Raw genomic sequence first — 6,000 nt, 5'->3', positions numbered from 1 at the left:
TATTCATATGCCTTAGAGGCATGCCCCAGGTGTACCCCTCCACATACACTGTCCCATCACCAACACCCCATACCTATGATCCTCCTCTGCCACAGTTGTGATCCAAAACCTTTCTAAAAATGAAACCAAAAAATGATAATATTAATAAAATAACAAATTTTAAAATAACAACAAAAAAATATTAAAAATTTGAAATGAAAAATTTTTATACATTGTCTTTCATGTAAGATCTATTATGTTGTATATATAGAGACAATTTCTTGCCTATGTTCCCCCACTGTCTTTTTTTTTTTCTCTCATTTTATTTTCAAAGAAGCTTTAGGTTACAGAAAAGTCACATAGAAAATATAGGAGATGCCCATATACCTAATGCCCTCCCCCTTTTCCACTCTTCCCTATTAATGACATTCTACATGTGTATGGTACATTTTTAACAATTGATGTACAAATATTGAAGCATTGCTACTAACCATGGTCAATGGTTTACATTATGGTTTACATTTTCCACCATACACTTTTATAAGTTTTGATGAAATTTTGAAAGGCCTGTATTTGTTACTGCAAGATCATGTAGAACAATTCTAATGTCCTAAAAAATGCCCTATGTTCCATCTCTCCCCCTGTTATCAGAACTTACGGCAACCACTAAGTTTCAATTTTTAAAATTTATTTATTTATTTCACCACCATCACAAATTATGCAGTCGAATTTCCAGCATTTCGGAAAATGACAGGAGTCAGCACATATGGAGTACAATGGATAAGCTTTGCCCTGAGAAAACCCCCTTCACGATCATGTTATCTCCCCTGCCAGGTAAGTATTACTAAGTTTCAATTTTAGAAAAATAAGATTTATAGTTACTTGCAATAATATTGAGGGCTGGACATATTGGTCTGTTTTCTTTTATTAGGCACAGTGCCTATGTTCTTGAGAGATTCTTTTCTTTCTAATTGAGAACATAGCAGGGCTCACCAGGATAGGAGTTTAATATTTTCTTGTGTATTGTGTGGGTCTCCACCCACTGAGATAACACACTATGACAAGATGAACACTTAAATATTCCATAAAGGCATGTCCCAGGTGTGCTCTATCCTGCATATCCCTCACACCCAACTCCCTATACTAGTAACCCTCCTCTGCCCTATTTGCCAAAAGAACATTCCCACCAATGTAGTTTTAACCACAGACTTCCAAATCCCTGCTCCTTCCTCCAAGCATTCCCCAGTTACATGGATAGTCCAACCAAATGCCCCCACCCGATTCCCCCTCACAGACCAGCACCACTGAACCCAAGCTCATCACTGCATCACTCTCACACCCATCCACTGCTCAACCACACCCTTCCACCTTATCATAGATTTTGTCCATATGAGCATTGACTCACCACTCTCTATGACCTGCCTCCTGTTAAGCTATCTTCCAGAATCTAGCTCTGTGAGTCTGCTCAATTTGCTTAAGTCATATCAGTGAGGTCATGTAATATTTGTCCTTCAGTGACTGGCTTACTTTATTCAACATAAGGTCTTCCAGATTCATCCATGTTATCCTGTGTGTTAAAACTGCATTTCTTATTACAGCTGAGAAATATTCCATTTATTGTATATACCATGGTTTGCCTATCCATTCATCTGTTGATGGACATGTGGATTGCTTACAATTTTAGGCAATAGTGAATAATACTGCTATAAACTTTGGCTGTGCATATATCTGTTCATGTCCCTGTGTCAATGCTTCTGTGTATCTACCCAGCAGTGGAATGGCTGGATCAGATGGCAGATCTATAGTTAGTTTTTTGAGGATCTGCAAAACTGTCTCCCATAATGGTTGCACCATTCTACATTCACACCAGCAGTAGATAAGTGTTCTCTTTCCTCCACATTCTCTCCAATGCTTGTAGTCCTCTGTTTTCATAATAGCCTCCTGTGTAATAGGTGTAAGATGATATCTTATTGTAGTTTTGATTTATATTTACCTAATAACTAAGGATACATCTTTTCATGTACTTTTTAGCAATATGTATTTCTTCTTTGGAGAAGTATCGATTCAAATCATTTGCCTATTTTAAAAATGGGTTGTTTGCCTTTTTATTTTCAAGATTTCTGATATCAGATGACTGTATATGTGAGGATGTATATCAGAATTTTCAATTCACTTCCATTGGTCAGTACGTCTATCCTTGTGCCAATACCATGCAGTTTTGACCACTGTAGCTTTGCAGTATGTTTTGTCAGGTAGTGTGAGTTCCCCCCATTTCATTTTAGTTTGTTAATATCTTTAGCTATTTGGAGCCTCTTGTTCTTCAAAATAAACTTCATAGTTAGCTTTTCCAATTCTGCAAAAAATGCTATTGCAATTTTTATTGGGATTGTGTTAAATCTGTAAATCAATTTGGGTAGGGCAGACATCTTAATGATGTTTAGTCTTCCAATCCATGAACATGGAATATCCTTCCATTTATTTAGGTGTTCTTTGATTTCTTTAAACAATGTTGTGTAGTTTTCTGCATAAAAGTCCTTTACATCTTTAAATTTGAATAAAAAATGATTCTTTTTGTTGCTGTTGTAAATGGATTTTTTTCTTGATTTCCTCCTCAGATTGCTCATTATTGGAGTACAGAAATGCTATGGATTTTTGCACATTGATCGTATATCCTGCCACTTTACTGAACTTGTTTATTAGCTCTAGAAGCTTTGTTGTAGATTTCTCAGGGCTTTCTATGTATAAGATCATGTCATCTGAAAAAAGTGAAATTTTTACTTTTTCCTTTCCAATTTGGATGCCTTTTATGTCTTTTTATTGTCTAAGTGCTAAAGCAAGTATTTCTAACACAATTTTAAATAAGAATAGTGAAAATGAGCATCCTTGTCTTGTCCCAGTTTTTAGAGGGAAAGCCTTTAGCATTTCACCATTGAATATGATGTTAGCTGTGGGTTATGCACATGTAGCCTTTATCATATTGATGAAGTTTCCTTCTATTCCTATCTTTTGAAGTGTTTTTGTCAAGACAGAGTGTGTATTTTGTCAAATGCTTTTTCTGCATCATTAAAGATGATCATGTGATTTTTTTTCTTTTGATCTGTTAATGTGGTATACCATTGATTAATCTTATTTTGAACCATCCTTGCATACCAGGGATGAAACTCACTTGGTCATGGTGTATAATTTGTTTGATGTGTTGTTAAATACAATTAGCACATATTTTGTTGATGATTTCAGCATCCAATTTCGTTAGAGAGATTGGTCTGTTGTTTTCTTTTCTTGTGGCGTCTTTATGTGGATTTGGTATTAGGGTGATGTTATCATCACAGAATGAGTTAGGCAATGTTCCCTCTACTTTTTTGGAAGTGTTTAAACAGGATTATGGTTAGTTTTTTCCAGAATGACTTACAGAATTCACCTGTGAAACATCTGGTCCTGGGCTCTTCTTAATTGGGAGGTTTTTGATGACTAAGACAATCTCGTTATTTGTGATTGGTCTGCTGAGTTCATCAATTTCTTCTTTCATCAATGAAGGCTGCTCATGTATTTCTAGAAATTTATCCATTTCATCTAAGCTATCCATCTTTTTGGCACACAATTTTTTAAAATATCCTCTTATAATACTCTATTTTTGTGGAATTAGTGGTGATATCCCCTTCCTCATTTCTTATTTCATGTATTCTCTCTTTTTTTCTTTGTTAGTCTTGCTAAGGGTTTGTCAATTTTAATGATTTCCTCAAAGAACCAGCTTTTTGTTTGCATTTTTTCTAGTGTTATCATTTTCAGTTTCATTTAGCTCTGCTCTAATCTTTGTTATTTCCTTCTTTATACTTGCTTTGGGATTAATTTGTTGTTCTTTTTCTCATTCCTACAGGTATGCAATTAGGTCTTTGATTTTAGCTCTTCATTCTTTTTTAAGGTAGGCATTTATGGCTATAAATTTCCCTCTCAGCACTGCTTTTGCTGCATCCCTTAGGTTTTGATATGTTGTGTTCTCATTTTCATTCACTTCCAGGTAGTTACTGATTTCTTTTGCAATTTCCTCCTTAACACACTGATTATCTAAGATTATGTTGCTTAACTTCCATATCTTTGTGCCTAATCTGGTTCTCTGGCCCTTACTGATTTCCAGCTTCATTCCATTGTGGTCAGAGAAATTATTTGTATAAATTAAAACTTTCTGAATTTTTTGAGAGTTGTTCTGTGGCCTAGCATGTGATCTGTCCTGGAGAGTGACCCATATGTGACAAAGAGGCAATTTTTGGTTTCATTGACTCTAGATTGTTTTCCTATTTTCCATTTCATTTATATTCATTGTAAAATTTACTATCTTCTTTCCACTTACTTTAGGTTTAATTTTCTCTTCTTAGATATGAATTTCCTCTTCTAGATATGATGTTAGGTCATTGACTTGAGATAGTTCTTTTTTAATATAGGTATTCATAACTACAAATTTCCTTCTGAAAAGTGCCTTTAGTGGGTCCCATAAGTTTTGGTATGTTGTGTTCACATTTTTATTCATCACAAGACATTTTCTAATTTCCCTTGTGGTTTCCCTCTTTGACTCTTTGATTGTTAGAAAGTATCTTCTTTTAACTCCCATATATTTGTTGATATTCCAGTATTCTAATGATCTCTACTTTCATTCATTTGGGGTCAGAGAAGATGATTTGTATAACTTCAATCTTTTAAAATTTATTGAGACATGTTTTGTGACCAAACATGTGGTCTATCCTGGAGAATGACCCATGTGCACTTGAAAAGAATGTGTATTCTGCTGTTGTTGGGTGCAATGTTCTGTACATATCCGTAGGATCTAGTTCATTTATAGTATTGGTCAAGATCTTTAAAGTGCTGCAGTGGGTCTGTGAAGTCTTGGTCACTGTATTTGTGTGTTCAATTAAACTGCTGGTGTGGGTGGAACTGCAGTGAATGACTGCAGTAGGAGGTATCCAGACCAGGAATACATCTGTGAGTCAAATAAACCTGGCAGATCTGAGAATGGGGAAGAGGTCTGGAACAATAAATACATCTTGCCTCTCTTTTATCTTTTTTAGATGTTTGCTTTATTTGTTTTTCAATTCAGCATTCATTGAGTTTTTTCCATTCTTAATTGTTCCACAGAGTCCAGTGAGTTGAACCTGTTGTTTTATTTAGCTGTTTCTAAGAGGGGATGTTTACAGGCATTTCTTATACTGCCATTGTTCAATTTATACATTTTGAAGTTGTTATTAGGTATAAATAAATTTGGAATTTATCACACATTTTAGTGTAAAATATATGAAGAGAAAGTTATATGACGACCCCTTTATCACTAATGCCTTTTGCTTTTAAGTCTATTTTATCTAATACTACTACTGTTATACCAGATTTATTTTCTTTGCATTTTTCTTGGTGTGTATTTAATCCTTTTAATATATCAAGGGAAAATGATGTCCCCTTAATGTCCCTTCTTATTAAACTACATATCTACCAATTAATTAAATGAAATGAGCTATGGGTTATAAAGTTGACCTAGTCCTGAAAATTAAAAAGCAACACTAATTGGTAAAACATCTGTAAAAACTAATTTCAGGATAACAAAATAGGACTATGGAGTTGTCAGTGAAATGGAATAGAGGAAAATAAGTCTATCAGTGCCACTACACTAACAACCATCCCTGCCCTCCTAGCTAGATATATTTTAAAGCAATTTGAGCACAACTCATTTACTTAAAAAAAGTAACACCACCTGAGTGAGAAGTCCTAGCACAATTTAAACCCAAGACATATTTCAAGTCATGCTCCAAAATCAACTTGACTCGGGAAACGGACTTGGCCCAGTGGTTGGGGCATCCGTCTACCACATGGGAGGTCCGCAGTTCAGACCCTGGGCCTCCTTGACCCGTGTGGGGCTGGCCCATGTGCAGTGCTGATGCACGCGGGGAGTGCCCTGCCACGCAGGGGTGTCCCCCGCATAGGGGAGCCCCATGTGCAGGGGGTGTGCCCCATGAGGAGAGCCGCCCAGCACGGGGGAGAGTG

At 35.8% G+C, this 6,000-nt stretch overlaps 1 pseudogene; it reads right to left on the bottom strand.

Annotated features, from left to right (window-relative positions):
• Positions 1–635: 635 nt before the first annotated feature.
• LOC131279065 (U1 spliceosomal RNA) lies at positions 636–821 on the bottom strand (annotated as a pseudogene).
• Positions 822–6,000: the final 5,179 nt, after the last annotated feature.

The sequence above is a fragment of the Dasypus novemcinctus genome, chromosome 6, assembly GCF_030445035.2.
Source record: "Dasypus novemcinctus isolate mDasNov1 chromosome 6, mDasNov1.1.hap2, whole genome shotgun sequence".
NCBI classification, from domain to species: domain Eukaryota; kingdom Metazoa; phylum Chordata; class Mammalia; order Cingulata; family Dasypodidae; genus Dasypus; species Dasypus novemcinctus.
The sequence above is the reverse complement of the archived record's forward strand: the minus strand, read 5'-3'. Positions and strand labels throughout refer to the sequence as shown.